A 24432-nucleotide genomic window follows, 5' to 3' on the forward strand; every position below is an offset into this window, starting at 1 on the left:
AGCTCCAGGCACATCTTTTTCAACTCCACTGTTTTTCCTGCACTAACATATGCCTCAGAGACCTGGGCCCTAAGAAAACAGGATAAGATCCCTATTCAGGTCTCACAAAGAGGAATCAAAATAGCTATGTTTGGAGTATCACGTTTCACTCAAGTGAGAGAAGGAATCCGGACTTCTGATCTCTGTCAACCATCGAGAATCAGAGACACTGTCTCATTTGCCAAGGTGTCGAAAATCAGATGGGCCGGATATGTAATGCAATTTGGAGACAACTGCTGGACTAGAGCTGTTATGGACTGGATTTTATGGGATGTCAAAAGAACACTTGGCCCCGGCCGTTCACCTATGAGATGGTCAGACTTCTTCGTCAAGACCCTGAATGAATGGTTTGAGGCTCTTTGTATTCCTGGAGAGAGCAGACACCATTGGGCTACACTAGCATGCGGCAGCGACAAATGTAGACGTTCCTGGTGCCCGCTTGAGCAAATTGATAAGCAATGGGATGACAAGTGATTCAAGTGATTATTTTTCTGTGATTTTTTTGTCACACCCAGTGGTGCTTAGGACTTTCTCTTGGCTCTGTGCTTGGGGATCATTTCTGGCAGGGCTCAGGTAACCATATAGAATGCTGGGGATCAAACTGTGGTCGGCCGCATGCCAGGCAAATGCCCTAGCTCCTGTGCTATCACTCCTATTCTGTCAAAATTTTAAAAAGAAAATGGGATTTATAGAATAGGAGATTCGAACTGATCCAAAAGTCAAACATAGCTGTAGATGCCATAAGAACTAAAATGTCAAGTTCAAATAAAAGCAATTATTTTAACTGTCCCTACGACTTCCTACTTCCCTCCTCCTGTGTTTCTCTATAGTGTGCTTGTGGGCTGCTTCTCCTGTGGCTCAGTTTTTTCCCTCTTTTCATCACTGCAGTCACTCTCTGGTGCTGCTCCTTAGGATTTCTCTGCAGAAGCTCTATAGGCATATTTGGCTGCTATTGCAGGAAGAGGAATTTAAATGGCCCACCCTGAGTTAGGGTTCTACGTGACTTTAGTGGGGTGAAAATGGGGGAGGTATCATATTTTTGTGCAGTGAAGAGGAGCATGCATAGAACAGATTGGAGGGACAGACTCATATATCTAGTGATATACGCCATAGTCAAGTATTAAGAGCATCAGACAAGGAGAAAGACTAAATAATAAGAAAAGAGGAAAATGAGAATCCAATTTACTGTCTAATGGAATTTTGACTTTAAACTGACACTAGTAGCCTACTGTGGTCTTCATCCCTTTTTGAGGCCTCTTTGGTATGATTAAGTCAATGGGAGTGTTGTCTCTTGTTCCTGATTGCTTTTCAGTCCAATGACAGGGTCTTGCTTATTTAAAAGACTACAGATTCTATGGATAGATCCCAAGTAGCTTGAAATACTCTTTGAGAAGCAGTTCTCTGCTCCTCTGAGGCTCTGTCGAGCAAACTCCAGTCCACTGTCTGGATCTGCAAGCCCAAGAAATCACCAGCTGCAAATTTTGCATAATTAAGAGTCCAAGAAAGGTTTGCTTAAATAGCTCCAGGCTCCTAATGTGAACATGAGGACACAAACCTGAAATGTTTAAGAAATGCAGATGTGGTATTTCTGCACACCCATCACATCTCTCCTTCCCCATTTACCCAGTGAACCTACCTATTATGCATACACTTTCTTTTTCTTTTTTTTTCTTTTTGTTCCATTAAAAGAATCCCTAAAACTTTCCCCAAAATTGTTTCCATTTTGAACACGAAGTCCTATAAGCCACAGCATTTACTAGGTCCAGCAGACAGGTCTGCCCAACTGGACTCACTATGAAATATGAAACAGATTTTATATGATTTCACTGTTAGGAATTAGTCTTCCTAAACTACTGTCAATTCTATTTATTTTAAAGTATGGAATGTTCACTTGAAAGTCCTTGGTTCTAAGGGAATTTGCCTACACTGATGACCTGCTGCCCTTAAGAAAAATACAATGTGTGCTCACAATTACTGTCTCTTTGTGTTCCCTCTTTTCGGTTGCTTGTTCTCTAACAAAATCCTACAAAGAGGTAATGGTGACTATCTGTGCTTTGCAATTCAAGCTGTTTTGAGAGAGAATTTCCCTGGAACTGCCTCTCCCTTGCATGACCCCTTTGCCCTTGCATTCATTAAAGCCCAGTTCCTGACTCAAGTTAAGGGAAGATTTTAGTTATTATCCTTGGCAAAGGAACTGTCTATTGTGACTTTGATTTGAACTTCAGCTCTTCTGAGTGCAGGGGTCACATGTGAATTTGTTATGCTTCCTGGCAAATGTTTCAGAATAAATGAGTCTGATGAAATTCTTGTGAAGTATTTGTTTTTTAGTGTTTCTCTAATATACAATAAATTATAATTTATGAGGCGTGATTGAAGAAAATTCTGGAGGAAGTTGTGTATAAGATTAGGGGGATTATTAAATCAACTTTATTGTGTTTTCCAAACTTAAAAATGGTTTACAGCTATAATAAATTGCTTGAAAGTGCTATCAACCCATAAATTTTAATAATTTAATAAACATTCTGCAGTTAAGTTGGGCTCAGGGCCAAATCCCAGGGCTGGTTTTGTGTCATGTATAAGTAATATGTGTTTTAGTTTACCTGGGTGATAAAGGAAGGAGCTATTTTCATGCATGGATCAGTCACTAATTCCAATGAACTAAAACCAGAAACTCAGTTTTGAAGTCGGAAAGGATGTACTAAGTTTTCCTGCCTTCTCATATTCTTTGGTCACTGTTGCTATTAAATATCTTCAAAGTAATAGGCTCAGATCATTTCCTCTACTCCTTTTACCTTGAAATTCAGTTAGAAAAGTAATTACTAGCTCACCTTTTATTAGCAAGCTGTTAGCTGCATTGTTAAAATATTTTCAGAGTAATAACATACTCATAATAATGTGCAAATTGAGGGTTCCCAATATACATGGCTGATTAAAATAAATCAACTCTATATGAATTTAATCAAGCCAAACAATATACATGTTTTTTGTTTCTGTGACATTTTTGTATTTCCTCTCCTATGAAATTTAGTGTGTACGTTCTAAACAGATTTAAGAATGGAGTGTGTGGTGAGTCTGTGTTGGTTTCAAATGTCCACATTAGTAGAATGTGTCAATTCTTTGTACATTTTTATACATTGTTATTACATGTCTGCTAGACATGTCTGTGCCTAGATTGTAAGCTACTTAGTAATTATTCAACAAAATAGCATTTTATTCTTTTTCCCTTATTTCCACTTAAGTGAATTAAACTTATCCTAAAACTGAAATCGCTGCTTTGTGATAATCACAAAAATTAGTCGCCAGCATACTTTGGAATCATTCTATAAGAAACTACTGACTTTATACTACACATCTGTGCTTCTAAATGGTATTTTCATGGGCACGTTTTTTAAAAAGTGTGATGAATATTAACAATACAGGAGTCTTTCCCTCTGATTATTTAATTCGCATCTTATTGACGTGTCTGGAAAAAAAAATCAGACTTGATTTCTACTACCAAAAGAATGTCACTCGGTATGTGTGTATGTATTTATTCATCCATGCAAGACAGACACATGCTAATATATGCACTTGTGTGCCTACGTTTTCACTTAATGAAGAGCTTAATAAAAATCAGCATTCATAGCCCCTGTGTAGTCAGATAAATTAGTTAATGCACAATAAGCAGCTCTTATGTATAATGCAAAAGATTAGTCTTATCATTTGCATAATGTGCTACAAACGGTCCACTGTTTCAAGCAGTAGAAGCTCCCCCATTAAATGTGAGTTGAAAGCTGAATGACGTCAATAAAGCAATTATGCTTCATTTGGCATATCTCATTCATTCTCTGGAGTTCAAGACCTTATCTGAGCTCTGTTGACAGCACTGCTGAAAGGCATTGGTAATGGTTCAAAAGCAAAACGGTGGAACTCTGGAGAGAAGCCTCGTGTGCTCAGATCTCCACTGTGCCTTGTTCTCTAGTAGAAACTCATTTTGTACTCTGCGCTATGTATCTACTTATTTATAAATGTGTGTGGTGGAAACTTAGAGTTCTTATTGAGAGTAAAGGAGTTTTCACTGGTTTCCAAATCCACCAGACTTCTCAATAGGAAGAAAAGATTGTCAATGAATGCATTTTTGTCTTTCTCTGTGAGACATTTAGAATATCCTGCTTCTTCTCTTAGATGCCCAAAATTCAGTCAGCATGGGGCTCCCTCCTTCAGTCCTCAGAGAGTATTTTCAAGTCTCTACAAAATTAAAAGGCATCTTCTGATAATTTATCTAGTCTCTCTCTCTCTTTCTCTCTCTCTCTCACACACACATACACACACACACACTCTTATACTAATGTGAAAATTGAGACCCACACAAAGAAATTAGATCCAAATATCTAGTTTTACTGGGTTTCGAATGAATCTCTTGTCTTCTTTAAAGCAGTGTTTTCTTGCTTTGTGTATTTAAATTTTTTTTTCACATTTGTTTACTGCCTCAAGTATGGGAGATGAATCATTTTATATTTGTCATGCATGGTCAGCTGTCAAATGGTTTTGCAAAGCTTCATATTAAAACCTTAAAAGTGGAGAAGCCCCTGAAAGATGGTATATCTGCATACGTGGTATCTTTGAATCATACTCAGCAAACTGTAGCTGATCACTTTCCAGTGTCCCTTGCAAAAGCAGCATTTGTCAAACACTGAATATTCTGACTCTATTCAGAAGGTAGCATTTTTTAATAAAACCCTTGTTTTCATATTGATTAAATTGTCTTTTTAAAATATAGAATAAAATTACTTTGTACAAAATTAGGTACCTCATACTATTAACTCTTTTCTGTAATTATTTTCCATTTGATTTCTTAAAACTGGAGTTACTAGTAAATCAACAATCTCACAATTTCTATAATTTCTTCCTTATGTGTCAGTGTCACATTGTGTTGACAAGGTCTGATATGCAGTTCAATAATGGAAATAAGCTAAAATACTGTCATAAAATTTGATTTTCTGCTCCAATTTCATAGGTAATCACCAAATTCTAGAAACATGGGTAAGAGATCACTGTATCACTGTCATCCCGTTGCTCATAGATTTGCTCCAGCAGGAACCAGTAACATTTTCATTGCAAAACTTGTTACTGTTTTTGGCATATCAAATATGACACGGGTAGCTTGCCAGGCTCTGCCATGCAGCAAGATACTCTCGGTAGCTTGCCAGGCTCTCTGAGAGGGGTGGAGGAATCGAACCCAGGTCAGCTGCGTGCAAGGCAAATGCCCTACCTGATGTGCTAGCTCTCCAGCCCATGGGTAAGAAATAGATAAACATATTTACATTTGAAATTATTTTAATAAGTAGAGTCTTTGACATTTTTGTCAAAGAAATGCATCAGAAGGTGAGAAAGTCTCAAGCATTCATTGTAGTATAATTGTTAAGAAACTGAAGAAACACTTGGGCTGAAATTATTTCACCTCAGTTTGACAATATTTTTATATACAAAAATAATTTTTATTAAAGTAAATTTAATCAGATCATTCTTCACTTTCAGCTAAACAATAATATAGACAATGGACAAATATTTATTTAGAAATAAAAATTTTCAAAAGCTTATTTGAATAGTTCTGGGTTGCTACAGAATCAGATCTGGAACATAGAACGTATCTTCCAATGTGATACCCATTTCACTAAGTAAATGGTGAGATATAAGTTAAGTAAAAATACCCGCAAGTGACAAATCCTAAAATACTTTAGTGGTGGCTAACTTTGGCCAGTTGGGTATTATCTTTAATTGTCATTTGACCACTGGTCATTTGTGTGTGCCTGTATTTTCCCTAAGCTGCTGTTCTGGTGAGTTCAAATGAGATAGATTGCAGAAACTCAACAATGAACAGAACATTTTTTGCAACAGTCATGGGGCAGCCATGGTCCTATTCACTCCCTGAATCCCTGAATGCTCAGTTTCCTGAATTGTCTCTGTGTCAGGAAGTAAGAGAGGGAATATAGAGCAAGTGCTAATGAAATAGCATAAAATAACCCACTAAATATAGAGCAAGTGCACATGAAATATGTCTGTTTCCATAGTCATTTTCCTAATTTAATGATAAAATGGTGTTAGTACAGATGTCTTGAATAAAATTGTATCAGAAGTTGGAAATATAATGCTCATAATGTGGATGGACTCAACCTAGGATTATACTTTATAAGTATCAATGTTGGCAATAGAGGATTTTTTACCAGGCTCTAGTAAAATGGTCTCTGTGAATACTGCTTATGTCAGTGTTATATCTTAATTAGTAGTATTATTTCTAGTTCAGTTAAAATAGCTAACGGGTCCTCCTGGGATCTAGTCTGAGATATGATTTTGTTTAATCTTATTATTAATGATAATAAATTTTTACTTTGTTAGAGTATCATCTGTATGCCAATGATTCCATTACTTAAACAAATAATTATTCCACATTACAATTTCTTTTAGGATATGACAATAACAAATCATAGTTATGGTTTATTCAAAGTAAATTAGGTCTAAAGCACTAATAAAATTAATTGCAAGATGTTTGATTGGAAACCAGAGCTGGTTGAAATAGGAGCTCTTATGGTCTCTGATAATGTGTTCCTCTCTGGAATAAAGCTACCAGCATAAAATATCTCGGTGCTTGTTAGCAAACAAAGAGTAATTGAAACTTGGTTGCTAGGAGACATTATTTCCCGTTGTTGACAATCCTGATTTTCTTTGATTACTGGCCCTATTGTTGTTCATTACACAAACTGAATGTTTTATATAACATTAAAGAAACATATTTTGGAACCCAATTGTTGTGTGAATACCACCATGTGCTACCAAAGAAATGTTTATTCACAGGTTCTGCAGGTTAACTTTCTCTGTAAGCATTTGTTTAAAAGATTTAATATGTATTTTTGATACGTTGTAAAATGCAAATTTCTCTGGAAAGCAAATTCCAAATTTGAACCAGAAAAATATTTTTATATCCATAAAATTAATATTTTTCTAAAATCAGAAATAAACATTTATCTATGTAATTTCAACTTTTTTACTGTAGTACTTTCTTGTACCTATTTAAGATTATTTTGCTTGTGTGAATAATAGTATTAAAATACAAGAAAATGTTTATTTTGAGTATATAGAAATTTAAACACCCTGGGTAAGAAAGCAAGTTTTAGTTATACTTTAGAAAAATTAAAATTTTGATATCTGGGTTTCTCTGACCAAAAAAAATATTCAAATACCCTAGAGCAAATTTACAGAGTAAGAATCGACATTATATTTGGCAAATAGGTAGACAGCTATACAAGAAATATCTCACAAATATTTTCTGAAAATAAAAATTTCAGGTATTTATATTATCATGCAAGGTAGTATAACTAACTCAAGTTCATAAATTATTTCCAATCCTCACCACTGGAGAACCACTATTTTCCTACTATCACTTATCCTATCCCAAAGCTTCACAGAATAGAGAACAGGAGGCAAGAACTCTAGCTTTTCTCTCATCACACTGAATTGTCTTTTGTCTTTATATGTCTTTTTTTTTTGTTTTTCTGATTAAAAACTAATGGAATTTGCAGGCTAAAAATTATTCAACTTTTGTTTCTGTCTCTTCCTTTGGAAAGCTTGTCTCACATTAGCCTCTTTCCCCCTTTATTAGTCTATATATTGACAGAATGTATATTCAAGCTGTGTTTGCAGTTTTCTCTTTCTGTTTCTTTGGATTTTGACTGGTCAGCCTTCTTTTCAAAAAGTTGTTCTAATTTGGTTCAAATCATTAACTTTAGGTTTTTGTCTTGCTTTCTTTGCCATCTCAGTACAATTTTCCATGAATTTCTAGATTACTGGGACCTTCTGCTTTATCTCTCTAAACTGATACATTTATCAGTTTCATATTTTAAACAAAACTATACTCATACTGTCAATATAATTAACATTATTTGTAGTTTCACCAAAAACAACTTAATGGTATCTTCTAGACTTATTATTTTCTTCCTTTACTTCAGCTACCACTGCATTCTGTGCTCATCTGAGTACATTATAAACAAAAAATTATAATGCAGTCATTTAGAAGTCATAGTGTGCTCTACTTATATGATAGACATTATTTGGGGGAAGGTTTACATTTAATTTACCTTTTGGCTTGGATTTGATTTAATCATTTTTATATTTGATTTTACTTGATGTTTATATCTTTCACAATCCCTTGGTTGGATCTAATACAGATGTGTAAATAAAAGAAAAAATATGAAATTTTTTTGACAGAAATGTGATGATTTTTTGGTATAAATAAAATATATTTATCACCTATAACTGTATAGTCTCTAATGTTTCTTTTCAATACATATTTCTTTCTCTTTCTGACATTTGACCCAAATATTATGTTGTACTGTTGGAAAAAAAAGGATTATTTGACCAAAATATTCTCCATCACTGCATACAAAGTGATTTTATTGCTTTTGCTGATTGCATGACTGATAGCACAGAAGGGAAAGGGGCTTTATAATGCTATAAGTTTCATAAATAATACCTGAGTTAATATGGTTTTATTTTCACATATTTTTATAATGTATAAAAAATCTGCATTATTTGTCAGTTATTTGTATATTAAATTGATTGTCGTGATTGTGCTCAGGGTGGAACTCTGGGGTGCCATTAACTGAATATGCAGTTTTGGGAATTGAATCCAGTTCATCTGCATTCAATGTACATTTTGCTGTATAACATGATCTATCACACAGGAGAGCCTGGTGAGCTCCCTGTGGTGTATTCATATGTAAAATACAGTAACAGTGATGGGTCTCATTCTCCTGACCTTGAAAGAGCCTCTACTGTGGCACCATTGGGAAAGACAAGTAATGAGACACTGCTAAAATCTCAGGGCTAGGACGAATGGAGATGTTACTGGGCCCGCTGGAGCAAATTGAGGATCAACAGGATGATAGTGATAGTGATAGTGATAGTGATTTCTTAATTGTATTCAAGAGCATTTTATCTGATATAATTTAAATATATTTATATTTATAATTTAAAGTGCAAGAAAATCTTTATCTTTAATGGTGTAGGGATTTTAACATTCTGGTTAAGAAAGCAAGTTTCAGGGGCTGGAGCGATATAGCACAGGGGGTAGAGCATTTGCCTTGCATGAAGCCGACCCGGGTTTGATTCCCAGCATCCCATATGGTCCCCCAAGCACCGCCAGGAGTAATTCCTGAGTGCTGAGCCAGGACTAATCCCTGTGCATCGCCGGGTGTGACCGATAAAGCAAAAAAAAAAAAAAGAAAGAAAGCAAGTTTTAGTTAAACTTTAGTGTAATTATGACTTTTGTATCTGTTTTTATATGTGTGTACAAACATATATATATACTATATTTGTACATATATTGTATACATATAACTTATAAGTTGAAGATGTATATTGATCATTTTGAATAACCATTTATTAAGTATAAGACAGATATATTGTTAGTAAGCCAGTTATCAAAATAAAATGGAATAATAAGAAGGAATCAAAAGTTCCAAAATAAGAGTTGTAAAACAAAATGAAAATATCATGGGTTAAGTAGGAAAATATTTTTAATAAATACCAAAGTGATTGATTGAAACTTATTCTCAATTACATTAAATGTACATCTCTAAAACTGTCTAATTAAAAGGTCAAAATAATCAGATTCAATCTGAAAGCAAGACCTAACTCTATAAGGTTCAGAAATTTGCTCCAATAAAATGTAGCAATTAATTTTTAATAAAGATAGCAAGGCAACTCACATGAAAAATAGTGCTTTTTTTTCTAAAAATTGTTCCAACCAATTTGGTTCCCATATCGAAAAATAAATAAGCCCCAAATAGATTTCAAACCTAACCCTTACTAGAAGCTTGTGTAGCTATAATCACATTACATATTATTATGTAATATTAAACTATGGCATTTTCAGACTGGCTTCTCCCACTATATAACCTGCACATTTCTCCTTGTTTTTCATTACTTGATAGCTCCCTTCTTTGTTTTGTAATATATTATTGCCTGGATGTGCCACATAGTCAGTAGAATGTACCTGCCTGTTAAAAAGAACTTCTAGATTGCTTCTGAGTTTTGCCAATTACAACAAAAACTAAACTCTGAGAGTCAATATGCAGTTTTACATGTGTTTGTTTGCTTATGTTTCAACACTGGGTAAATACTAAGGGTATTATTGCTGGATTATATAGTAATAGATATCACTATATATCTATGTACGTATATATGTACTTTTTAAATGTCTGAATAACTTTGCATTCTCAGCACCAATGAGTGAAACGTTTCATTCGACATACTGACTTGCATTGAATGGCTCCAGGGATCTGAATTTTAATCTTTCAAATAGGTACCAAGTGGTATCTCATAGTTGTTTTGATGTTAATTTCTCTACTGAGAGGTGATGTGGAGCATTTTTCCATATACTCATTTGCCATCTGACTATCTTCTTTGGTTTGTTTATTTTCTTGTTATTGACATTGTAGAGCTCTTTGTCTATTTCACATAACCATTTCTTATCAGCTATGCCCCTTGAAAATATTTCCTCCTCCTAGTCTTCGGTTTGCTATTCATTGTCTCTACAAAAAAATAGTGATTTGTGAGGTTCATTTTAATACGTTACTTCTTCCATGAATTATGCCTTTGCTTTTTAGGCATATATCTATACTGTATCAAAAAATCCACTACCAAAACAAAATCAGATTTTTATCTTGTCTTCCAGTCATTTTATAGCTTTGTATTTAGATCTATGATCTATTTTTAGTTAGGGTTGTTTTGTTTGCTTTTGCTTTTGGTACCACACCCAGGTGCTCAGGACTTAACCTCTGTCTCTATAATCAGGGATTATTCCTGATCTCTTACCTGTTGTACTATTTCTCTAGACTCTTGATTTAGTTTTGTGAAGAATATAATGTCTATATCTAGATTCATTCATTTTCTTCCGTCCTTCCTTCTTTCCTTCCTTCCTTCCTTCCTTCCTTCCTTCCTTCCTTCCTTCCTTCCTTCCTTCCTTCCTTCCTTCCTTCCTTCATTCCTTCCTTCCTTCCTTTCTTCCTCCATTTCCTATAGCACCATTTGCTGATAAGACTGTCTTTGTTGATTGCCTTAAATTATGTTTTAAAATAAATGATGTTTTTTTCTTTCTGCACTCTGCCAATAACTATTACTAAAATAGTGTCACCTACTCTCTTTACTCCTCATCTTTCCAAGGTGAGGTCAAGGATGACTCGTCCCCTAGGTGTCAATACCCAGGCAAACAATTGATCTTCTTGTCTTATATCATCTTAGTAGCCATTTCCTTTTCACAGCTCATATGCCACTTAGAGAAACTAAATGCACCCACTGTCATCAGTGCTTAGTGTAAGTGTAATATGACATGAATCAAAGACCCTTCAGGCCAAAGTAGACTGTAATTTATTACTAAAGAACAGCAGATTTTATGAAATTTTCTTAGATCAGACAGATCCCTATGAATAATCGAAGCAAGAGGGCAGCAGGTGCTCTCATTAAATTTGCAGTCACAGGCAGCGTATAGGAAGGTAGTTTTCAGAGGATATACAGCTGCAGGGACACCTGTACTTCCTTCCATAGACTTTCACACATGATGCAATGGGAGCAGGGGGCCAGCCCTCCCTCGCAGTGCTTCAAACAGCTTTGGTGGCACGCATCCAGGCAAGTGATTTCTAAACAGAATATGGGGGAAATGTGATCCCTGACATGATAGATAACCTTCTGAGAACTCCAAGGTGAGTTGTTTAGGAGATCCAAGTACCCTTTGGGACCATTTCCCAGGAAACTGAAATGTATTCATTTAAGTTTTTATCTAGTCTTTTCCATCTAGTTTCTATTTTTGTTCCCTTTCTGAAAACTGAATTGAACAGTGAGCATCATTTCTCTAAATTCGTTTTGGCAAGATTTGTCAAATCTAAGAACAATGACCTTTACAGCGAATTGCTGTTGTCCCTGTTCAAGTGTTGTAGTTTCTCCATTGTGCATATTTTCTTAGAATGAACCACCATTTCTGTCAGGCAAGTTAAAAAATAAGTCTCTTTTTATAGTTCTAAAATCTCTTATTGACATCCTCATTTCCAGGTTTTATCATTCCCTTCCTTGCCGAGAATGTGTTAGTTTCATGCTAAATTGCAACCTCATCCTAAATTACAGTGTATATTAAGAACTTAGGAAATTTGCAGTGAATTTTAAGAGCATTCTTCCCTCCTCAATATACTTCCTTGCTTCCTTGTTTCCATTTCTCTTTTCTTTCTCATCCTCCTAGCCCCTCATCCTCTCTCTTTCTTTTTGCATCCAACAATTTGTTTCTCTCATTTATTTTTCAAGTCTATCTAGAACTAATTTTAATAGCTTACACAGCCTACTCACAAAAAAATAATGTTAGATATATGTGATAACTTCAAAATAGAACTAAAAAATTAATTTAATCATAGTCAAAATTAGAGAAACTATGAGAATGAATGAGGGCTAATGAACATATGATCTTGTTGCTGTATTTGAAACTTTTATTTTCCCAATTCATACTGGATAAAGAGTTGTATGAATATATAACCATATGATTTGTCAAACTTTGCCTTTTCTTTTTTGCATTTTGGGCATAATAAATTTCTCTTAACCAGAAAATCCACTGAGCACTTTCACTGTGCTAGTGTGTTGTTTGTTATGTAATGCTTGTGTGGCAACAGAGGCAGTTGTTTTATAGACTATGGATTCTTTTCTCTATTCGCTGAAGAACAGCTGATGTCTCCAACTCTAGCCATTCACCCCAGCAATCTGCACTGGAAGAAGAGTGAAATGTTAGAGCAGGAAAGGAGTGTCAGGTTCAACTTCTCTGACAGCAGCTTTGCTGCTGGTTCAAGGAGAGAAAGCTGTTCTGAATAAATCTGGCCCATCTGTCAGCCCTAGAGAGAAGGGGGAAAAGGAAAACATGGCAAAGCCTGTATTTACTGATGGCTTCTCGGCTACAGGAAGGCAGGTCTTCATTATTTGTTAACTCCATTTCTAAAGCACAATAATGGTCGCTTTTGTCCTACCCCTGCTGGATGAACAGGAGGTTTTTGTTTTTGTTTTTCAAATATAGAAATATTCACTTAAATGACATTTTCTTTAATAGGAGTTCACTTACAAATAAAGAACACATTTACTTGCCAAACATTATGAAAAAAAATCATAAGAGCTTTTAAAATACGGCATTATGTGTGGGTGTGGTATATCTTTATGGTTTATTTGCAGAGAAGCTTACCTTCTGTACAAGCATCCCACTTGTACAGAGGCACGTACACGGCAAGCACATTAAACAATCCCATAAAATATTTGATGTGTGTATATGACATCCTATGCAATGAATATTGAAGGTATTGGGAATAATGTGTCAAAGGCCATTTAGTGGATAACCGTATAATCAGTGTGAATAACATTTTGTAAAGCACTGTTTGCTTTATTACTAGTTAACATAGCCTGTGGGAAGAGTAGAATGTCAAAGAAGAAATATGTGCTGGTGCGATTTTTGTGTGTGTGCTGTCTTCAGGGCAGTCATATGTTTGTAATGGGCAATGCAAGTAAATTCAGTTTACAATATACATTGAAAAATAATATCTCGAGAGGATTCCAAATAGCCAGTAGATGAACATAAGAGTGATGCCCCCTCATGTGTAATGAAGTACTTACATATAAAAGCAAATCAAATGTCTGATAATTCATTTTGTGGCATATGTACAATAGAGATGTGGCAAAATTGATGATAGACCCCTCTTGAGCATGCCAAAGACAAGTGCCTATATTTGCAGGCAGATGCTTCTGTTGTACATGTCACATGACGTTGCCTCTTCAGCTTCTGATTTTAACCAGAGCTACTAGAGTAGACTCTTCAGTGCTCTGGCAAAGTTCCCTCAAACATTCATCATCTCCTCTGCTTCCTGAACCAGGATCTCATCTATAGCTGCAAAAATGCGCAAGCTCAGCTCCCAAGATGTAAGGGAGTTAGTGCCTCCACAGTAAGTAACTCTCAGCCCTCAGAAAGGCCAGCTGAGGACAAGTGCTGGTCTCTTGTACTTCAGGCTTATACTTCTGGAGAGTGATTCTCTTCCGGGAAGAAGTACTTCCCTGAGACCTCCTGGTCCACAGGACAATCTCAGCAGAGTACACCAGTGATGGCTTTTCCTCCCGTTTCTGCTCTCCCCCTATTCACTCCTACTCTAGATGAATCTGTTATTCTTAGATCATGAATTTTTAGGAGCCCAAACCAAGACAATTATCAGTAATGGCCCCTTCTTCCTTAGCATGAACAGTGAGAATTGTGAGACGTAAAAGGTTTTACGTCTCACAATTTTGTATGTAAGGGTATAGTTCTCACTGTTTTTGACTTTTGGCATTACTTTATCTGTACTTGCTTATGTAATTATAGAATAAAAGAAATTGACTCAGGGTCTATAGATTCAAATATAATCTATACAGTATAGTTTAATTTACTCATATTTATTGCACAGTATGATTGATTTGGACTGGAGCGATAGCACAATGGGTAGGGCGTTTGCCTTGAATGCGGCCAATCCTGGTTGGATTCCTCCGTCCCTCTCAGAGAGCCTGGCAAGCTACAGAGAGTATCCCGCCCGCATGGCAGAGCCTGGCAAGCTATCCGTGGCGTATTCAATGTCAAAAACAGTAACAACAAGTCTCACAATGGAGACATTACTGGGTGCCCGCTCGAGCAAATCGATGACAGTGCTACAGTGCTATGATTGATTTGATTTATTCCCCTAGTGAAATGTCAAACCCATCATACCAGTGAGTGAACATCTGAACTACTGGAGGAGTTTATATTTTATGTTGTTACTTAATCAAAATAACAAGTGTAATGCATATCAGAACCCAAATTATATGAAAAGATAACAAATGAAAAAACACATGCTCTGTCTTACACTGCCTCAACTAGTATATTTTAATAAATTATCTTTGCCAGCTTGGTTTGTAATGCTTGTGGATACTTCTATAAATTGAAGTAAAAGGTAAACATTTTAATTTCTTGGTTTAAAATATTAGAAGAGAATAAAAGAATTTCATTTCTAATTTACTGTCTCTGCTGACCCCATTTGACATTTGTTAGGTCATTCAATTCTTCCTCTATATAATGTACTCTAAAATTTTTGCTACAGATTCTAATATTTTCTTACTCTCGTCTACCATCTGTTTCCAATCTTCTCCTACATTATCAATGTTGATGACATTTGCGTTATAATAGAAAGCCATGTTATTTATGTCTTCTATGTTTTCACTATATATTCTGAAAAGGAAAAAAATAGTATTTGTTATCATAGAAATGTAACTTTAGTTCATGGACTAGCCAAATCATGTGTTGGGATTATATTTCTTCTCCATGAGTCCATAATCATTTCTCTGTTCTTCCTGTGGCATTATCCATTCACCATCTCAAGTCAGTACAAATATCTCCACTTATAAATAGTTCATTCTGGGGCTAAAGTGATAGTACAATGGGTAGGGTGCTTACCTTGAACACAGACAACCCAGATTTGATCCCTGACATCCCATATGGTCTCCCAAGCCCTGCCATAAGTGATCCTTGAGTGCAGAACCAGGAGTAAGCTCTGAGCACTGTGGGGTGTGACCCCAAAATAAGTAGGTAGTTCATTCTGATGGAAAACTACTGGCTGGAGAAAATAACCATCAAGATGAAAGTACTTTGTAGTTAACTAGGTACTGAAAACTAGAGAGGGAAGAATAGGTTATGGATTTGAGATTTAGAGCCTGGTAAGCTATCCGTGGCACATTCAATATGCCAAAATCAGTAACAAGTCTCATAATGGAAATGGAAACTGGTGCCCACTAGAGTAAATCGATGAACAACGGGATGACAGTACAGCAAAACTTTTAAAAACCAGTTTTTACTCTGGATCAAACTTGGCTGTGCTTAGGGCTTAGTTCTGGCTCTGTGCTCAGGGAGTATTCTTAGCAGGCTCAGGGGACCACATAGGGTCTTGGGGATCAAACCTATGTAGGTCTCATGCAAGACAAGGGCCCTATCTGCTGTACTCTCTCTCCAGTCCCTACTGCTGGATTTATTTGCTCTTTTGCTCTACCTGTTTAAAATGAAAATTCATAGTATTGACTTCAGATTATTTTGTTAGAATTTAAACTTCTATTGCTGGAAATTGTCCTTTAGTCTGTAATCAACTACTATCCTATAAATCCTCAGGAGTTACATTTTTACTTAGTTCTAAATAGTTTGTTACTTTTTCTTGAGGTTTCATCTTTGAGCCATGGGGCATATAGATGTGCATTATTAATTTTCAGGTAGGAAGGATTTATAATAGAAATATTTCTGTGATTTATCTTATAAACATTTCTGTTATACAATTATAGTTTAATTTTATGATCTATGATATATTTTATATATACCACTTTTTAATTCCAGTTGAAATTGAGGAACATAATATTTTAGTCATTTAAAAGTTTATTAGGACAGTCTTATGCACATGAAAGCAATATCTTCTATTATTATTTGTAATGTTATAATAATGTCACCTAGGTCAAATTGGTAGTATAGATCAAATTTTCTATATCCTACATAGATCAAATCTGCTGAATTTGTTCAATTTTCTATTATTTATGTGAAATGTCAAATTCTTCAAATGTTCATTTTAAATTATGCCTCTTTAATTCAGGCAATTTTTAAAGTGTGTGCTCTGGACATTACTTAAGGTACATGTATATTTAGAATTATTATAATTTTCTGTCTAATTGACATCCATGCATTTTGTTTTGTTGTTTACTATATTCCTGACCCCTAATTGATATTTTACCATTCAATGTGACTCGGTTTGACATCTTCCGCACATTTTAGGCCCTTTTGTTTCCACCGTTTCTCCTGTCCTGCTTTCTTCTGTGTTACATAATGTACTATTTTAGGCCCTTATTCTTAGTTATGTTTTTTAAATTTTTGCTTATGGATTTTCCTAGAAACTACAATATGAAACTTATATGATCAGCAGATTAAAATTACTTTGATATAGTAAAACATAGAACCCTAATCCAATATAATTTTAATCTTCATAGCATTCTGCTATTATAATTTTTCTTTTTTTTATTTTTAATTAGTGAATCACCGTGAGGGTACAGTTACGGATTTATACATTTTTGTGCTCATGTTTCCCCCATACAAAGTTCGAGAACCCATCCCTTCACCAGTGCCCATTCTCCACCACCAGTAAACCCAGCATTCCTCCCACCCTCCCCAGTCCTGTCTCCCCCCACCCCAAACTGCCACTATGGCAGGGTATTCCCTTTCGTTCTCTCTCTCTGATTAGGTGTTGTGGATTGCAATAAAGGTGTTGAGCGGCTATTATCATTTTTCATTTTATTTTAATTGTTTAATTTTTTTTTTGGTGGGGGAGGTACGTCTTCTCAGAGATTGCTCCTGGCTCTGTGCTCAGCGATCACTCCTGGAGGTTCAAGGGACCATATGTGTACTGGAGACGGAATCTGGATTGGCAGCATGTAAGGCAAGCACCCTACTCACTATACTATCACTCCAGCTCCACATGTCATATTTTACATACTATTAACATTTAAGATGTAACCATAATTTTTATAAATTAATTTAAATAAATGTGGGTCACACCATGTAGTGCTGGGGCTATGACTGTCTCTGTGCTCAGAAGTGACTCCTGGACATAGTTGGGGGAGCATATATAGTGCCAGGAATAGAACTGTTATGGTCCCCATTGTAAGGCAAGTGAATTTCCTGCTCTTGTGCTACTTCTGACCCACTAGATTTATAATTATAGTGTGATTATCTGTGGGAAGAAAAGAGAAAGCTTTGTGAAGTGTTTTATATTTACGCACCTATGTGATTATATTTTTTGTTGCTCTGAATTTCCTTATAGGGATACTAATAGCCATCTGATATAATGTTTTTTCAGCCTGTAGGGCTTCCCTTAGTATTTCCAGTAAAGCAGTTCTATAATCTGCTTAATCTTTGCTTATCTGATTTTTTTCCCCTGTTTGACTTCATTTTGAAGTATGATTTTGCTGGTTGTAGAACTCATTTGTGGTTTTAAAAAAAAAAAAATTCACAGTTTGCATCTGTTGCCGTTCTGCCTGCCAGCTTTCATTGCTTCTCATAACTGTTATAGGCCTATTGTGGTTCTCTTATATGTGTTGACTTGTTTATCTTGTTTCTTCTATTTTTCTCTATTTTTAGCTTTTAACAGTTCATTATGTTCCATCTAAGTGTTATCTATTTGTTTTCATCCTACCTGAAATAAGTAAAAATATCGAATATGTAAGTGAATGTTCTAATCAAATATGGGAGTTTTTAAGCATTATTTCTTCATATAGTGTAGGTATCTTTTTTCTTCATTCTCTTCTTTAAGGCTACAGATAGATATATGTTTGTGTACATTATGCTACTTCACAGGTCTCTGTGGTACTGTTCATTTCCCTTCATTTTATTTTCTTTATGTTCTACAGAGTAAATAATGTTTTATTATTGAGCTTCAAATTCTTTAATGCTTTCCTTTTTCATTTCTAATATTGTTTTGAGTCCCTTTAGTAAGTTTTTCATTTAAGTTTTTCTAATTTACGTGCCAGAATTTACATACTGTTCTTTTTATGATTTCTATTTGTTGATTTTTTATATATACATTGAAGGTCAGTTGTTTTTCTTATAGTTCCTTTAATTCTTTAAATCTTTAAATATAATTTTTCTAGTGCTACATTTATTCTCTGTCAGCCACTATTGTGTCTTTTCTCACCCTCATATTTAGCTAGGAATCAGTTAGTAGCTCAACTTTTTTGTCATTTATTTACCTGTTTTAAAATAAATGTTTGATTGGACCAGCCAATTAGTCAATTATAGCAAGTTTTTTCTTTAATTTCTTAAATCTATCAAAAACTTTGCAGTTCTTTCTCCCCGCTCTGTGAAGTAGAATTTCGCATGAAGGAGACGGTGGTCCAATCCCATTTGGAATTTTGGGACTACAGCAACATTGGTCAGACAAAACCTTCGATTGAATATGATGTGGTCAATTTCATTGTGGAACTGTCCAGCGGGAGATTCCCATATCCAATGTTTAGATTTGGCCTTCTGGAACTGTGACTTACCATGGATGGTCTTGGTCAACATGATGAACTCAGATAGTCTCTCACCCTGATTGTTCCATTCTAGGCCATGGGTCCCAATGTGGAGTTCTTCAGGCAACCTTCTCGGTCCTATCTTGGAATTAAAATCACCAACAATGATCTTGAAGAAGGTGTGGTCTTCTTTACAGAACTTCTCCAGCTCCATGTAGAACATCTCATTTTCTTCTTCATAGTAGTTGGATGTTGGTGCGTAGACAACGAAGATAGAAGCTGCCAGCAGTGAGCCACATATATTCAAGCATAATCATCCGATTTGGGTTGCTAGGCATTCGAATGAATCAATGCTTATGTCCAAATTTGTGTTAACAAGGACACGAACACCACCTATGCCTCTGTTGTCACATGTTCTAAGAAACAGTTCTTCTCCAGTGTGGAAAATGGTGTAATGAGATTGATGCCTTCTCATTTCAGTCAGACCAATGTTGTCGTACTTGATCTTCTGCGCTTGCAGCATCAGGTCCTCTAAGGATTCTTCTGATGCCAGCATAAGTGCATTGAAAGTACACACAGTCATTTTAGTTTTTCTTCATTTTGGCAGTATAGTTCGTCCCTGAGATTTTATCAGCCTCTCCTTGCTCATCCTTCTTTTTTTTTTTAAACTTTTTATTAAATCACCATGTGGAAAGTTACAAAGTTCTCAGGTTTATATGTCAGTTATACAATATTCAAACACCCATCCCTTCACCAGTGCCCATATTCCACCACCAGAAACCCCAGTATACCCCCCGCCCCCATCCCCTACCCCCTACTGTATAACTAATGAATTTCACTTCATTTTTTCTTTACCTTGAATACATTCCATAATTCAACACAAAACTCACTATAGTTGTTAGAGTTTCCAACCAAGAGAGACAGACCTACTACATTTGATAATTAGTTTTCATTGCTGGAAATGAAGAGATATGTAGCCCCACTGCTACAGTACATAACTCTCTCTCTCTCTCTCTCTTTTTTTTTCCCTTTTTCCTTTTCCCTTTCTTTTTTTTCCTTTTTCCCCCTCATCCTCCTTCCAGCGCCTCATAGTATGGTGTATGCCACGCCGCGTCAGCAGCATGGGGCTTTTGCTTAGTTCACAGTCCAGAGAGGTGGCTGCTACATTAAAAACCTTCAATATTTCAACAAAAACTTACTGTTATTATTTGGAGATTCCCCCCCCCAGGTCAGACCTGTTCAAAAGGAACCATTTCACATTGCTGACAATTATAAATGTTAAGTCCGCGTCCGCGCGGTTTTGGATTTCTGTATAAAGTCCAGGGAAAATTCTGCCAGATGCTGGAACCCCAATTCCTAAAGCTGTCTCTGGTTCCCGCTCATTCCACATCCACCGGCTCTGCAGAGGCATGGGCACCCGGGCCAAAAACCTGGCCGGCTGGAGCCGAGCACCGGCCCCGGCTGGCACATCCTTCTTAACACTGCCATATTGGGTGCTCTTTCGGTGTCAGGCGATTGAGACCCATTATTGTTACTGTTTTTGGCATATCACATATGCCACAGGTAGTTTGCCAGGCTCTGTCGTGTGAGCGGGGTACTCTCAGTACCTTACCGGGCTCTGCAAGTGGGATGGAGGCTTTTAGGGTGGTGTCCAATCGCCATTAACAAGAGAACTCCCAGAATGACCAACAACTGGGAGCTCTTTGGTCTTCTGCACTTGCAGCATCAGGTCCTCTGTTTTTCCACTGTTGCAGCAACGTGGAAAGATCCCATCATTGACAACATTGATGAGGAATACGATCGACTGATTCAGCACCTCCATGACTGTACGAAGAATGCTGAGTGGGAAAGCCAAAAACAGACGCCTATCTTCGGAAACTCTAGAACTCATTTGCCAATATGGTTTGGCATGAGCCTCAGGCAACCACAAGCTAATGTCCCAGCTCGCAAAGCTGTGCAGAGAAGCGATAAAAGAAGACCTCAAAGAGAGAAGAGCAGCAGTGTTGGCCAATAGAGAAGAAGCTGGGAAAAGTTTGCGTGATGCTTGCCTCTCCTTTGCTAACTACAAGACCAAGATGACTGCCCTTCAACATCCTGATGGATCTGTCACATCTTCCAGAAGGACAATGGAAAGGATTATTCACTACTTCTACTCAGATCTCTTTGATAGCCACATCCAGCTGCCCACATACCAAATTCCGCAGGATGGATATATCATTCCCAACATCCTCCCTTCTGAAATCCAACACGCCATTTTATCAGTAAAGACACGTACAGCACCTGGTCCAGACAAGGTCAGACCCAAAGACCTGAAGAATCTGCCTTCATACTCATCAATACACTAGCTCGGCTCTTCACATGCTACCTGTCCAAATGCAAGGTTCCGTGCCAGTGGAAAACCATCAGGACCATTCTGTTGTACAAGAAGGGAGACATCCATGACATCGGCAACTATTGCCCAATCTGCCTTTTGTCCATCCTCTACAAGTTGTTCCCTCAAGACATCCTGAATAGAATAGGCAGAACACTAGATGAAGGACAACTATGCGAGCAAGCCGGGTTCTGAAAAGGATTCAGCACAATAGACCATATCCACACAGTGGCCAAACTCATTGAAGTTTTGCAGGAGTTCAAGATGCCGCTCTGTATAACGTTCATCAGTTTAAAAAAGGCCTTTGATTCTGTTGAGACTGAAGCAGTCATTGAAGCCCTAGCCAAACAGGGTGTTCAATCTCAGTGCATCAACATCCTTCATGAGGTATATTACTGATTCACCACCAGGATCTCAGCATTCTACACGAAAGTGATCATTTATGTAAAGAGAGGTGTTCAGCAGGGTGATACCATTTCACTGAAACTCTTCAGTGCCACCCTCAGGAACGTCATGTAATGATTGGAATGGAAAGGAATGAAAGTGAAATTAGATGGTCAACAACTACACCACCTATGCTTTGCTGAAGACATTGTTCTTATAACACGAAACATTAGCACAAATGCTGGCCGACTTCAGCCGCAAGTGTTGGAAAGGTCGGACTGCAGCTCAATCTCAACAATACAATGTTCATGAAAAACTAACTATTCTCTTATGTTCCATTTGCTCTCAACAGAATGAACATCTCCAAATGCAGCAGCTATGTGTACCTGGGTTGAGAACTCAACACAAGGAACAACTTGGCGCCACAACTGCACAGGAGGAAGAAAGCAGCATGGAACACCTTGAAGAGGATTGAAGCAGTGGTTAAGTGGACGAAGAACCTCCTCCGGCTCCAGGCACATCTTTTGTTCTTCCCACACTAACATACACCTCAGTAACCTGGGCTCTATGTAAACAGGATGAGAATGATATTTGTGTATCCCAAAGAGGAATCAAAGAGCTATGCTTGGAGTATCATGTTTCACTCAAGTGAAAGAAGGAATCCGGAGTTCTAACCTCCTACGATGATCTAGAATCCGGGATGCTGTCTCGTTTGCCAAGGCGTCAAAAATAAGATAGGCCAGACACGTAATGTGTTTCTGAGACAACCGCTAGACTAGAGCTGTTACTGACTGGATTCCATGGGACATCAAAAGACCATGTGGCTGCCACCTATGAGATAGTCAGACTTCTTCGTCAAAATCCTGAATGAAGGATTTGAGGCTCTTCATGTTCCTGGATCAAGCATATACCATTGGGCTACACTAGCATGCGATAGGGACGAATGGAGACATTACTGAGGCCCTCTCAAGCAAATCAAAGATCAACAAGAGGACAAGTGACAGGTGCCAATTTATCAAAAAACATTTATTGATTGGTTCTAGACAATTGAATAACTGTATACAAAATATTAAATTGGATCAGCAACTCAATACACAAATTTATTTAAGATGGATAATAAGCAAAAACAAAACCCTAAAATTGTATAATACGTAGAAAACACCTGGGTAAAAATTTGTGAACTTAGAGTGGGAATGATACCAAAAACCCAAATTATAAACAGTAAAATCGGTAAATTAGATTTCATTAATTTATAAACCTTTGGACTTTCAGCAACATGCAAAGTAAAAAAAAATTAAATAATACAAATTGGTAAAAATGTTTGGAAGTCCCTAATATTTTTAGTGACTAGTATCAGAATAAAGAACTAGAAACTCAAACTGTTCAGCTAGTATAGTGGAAAGATGCTTGCCTTGTATGCTACGGACCCAGGATCATTTTCCAGAACTGCATTTGGCCCCATGAGTCCCACCAGGGGTCGTCCCTGAGTAGAGAAGTAGGATTAATCCCTGAACACTGCCAGGTCTTGTCCCAATACCCCCAAACAGAACTCATACATGAAAAAGGAAACAAATAATCTCATTAAAATATTTTGAAAATGTATGAAAAAACATTTCACTGGAGAAGATACACTAATGACCAACAAATACATGACAAGATACTCAATATAATTTTTCACTAAAAATACACAATTTAAAAATACAATGATGTATCACTTATTACTGGTATGACTCCAATTTTCAAAAGACTGTAACAAGAAGTATTACTGAGGATAAGAAGAAACTGCAATCATCGCACATGTCTGGTAATTATAAAATGTAGCAGCCCCTAAGAATGAATATGGAACTAATGTTGCCTCTAATTCACAGAAACATCCTATCATAACTATTGTTCCTATATCCACTCTCTCAGTCTGTAAAGACATTTTTTCCAGTGTGCTCTAATGACTTTTTTTTAAAAAAGTTTTCACACCAGCTTTTTAAAAATGGTGTTTTCCAGTATTCTGAAGATACACAGAGTTTTTCAAGAAGTTTGCAAGAATAATAGTGGTCAGGTCTCTGCCAAATTCTTATTCAGCTCTTCTATTCCTCTGTGCTCAACAATCACCACCACCACCACTACCACCACCACTGCCACCGCCACCACCACCACCACCACTGCCACCACCACACATGTCACACTCCCCTTCGTCCAGTTTTCTAGTGTGCTTCTTCTAAACTCAGTCCTGACTGCAGTGAAGTACTTTAGCAACTTTTCCTATTCCTGATCAAGGTTCAGTTCCTCCAAAAGCAGGAAAGTTCTGCAGGTTTCCACTAATATCTATTTCACTATGGTCTTCACATTCCTCTCATTCGTCATTGTTTTGACTTTTAATTTTTTTCAATAGTTCATTTTTTTATGCTTTCAACCAAGTAGAGGGAAAATTTTTTTGATTGTATTTTTTGTTCACCATAATACTCATATTACTGAGAAGATTCTCTGCTACTTAGTAGGTATTCAGTAAATACTTGTGTTTGTGATTCCTTTTGCAACAGTCCCATATCTCATTC

This window comes from Sorex araneus, chromosome 6 (genome assembly GCF_027595985.1).
Source record: "Sorex araneus isolate mSorAra2 chromosome 6, mSorAra2.pri, whole genome shotgun sequence".
Classification (NCBI taxonomy): domain Eukaryota; kingdom Metazoa; phylum Chordata; class Mammalia; order Eulipotyphla; family Soricidae; genus Sorex; species Sorex araneus.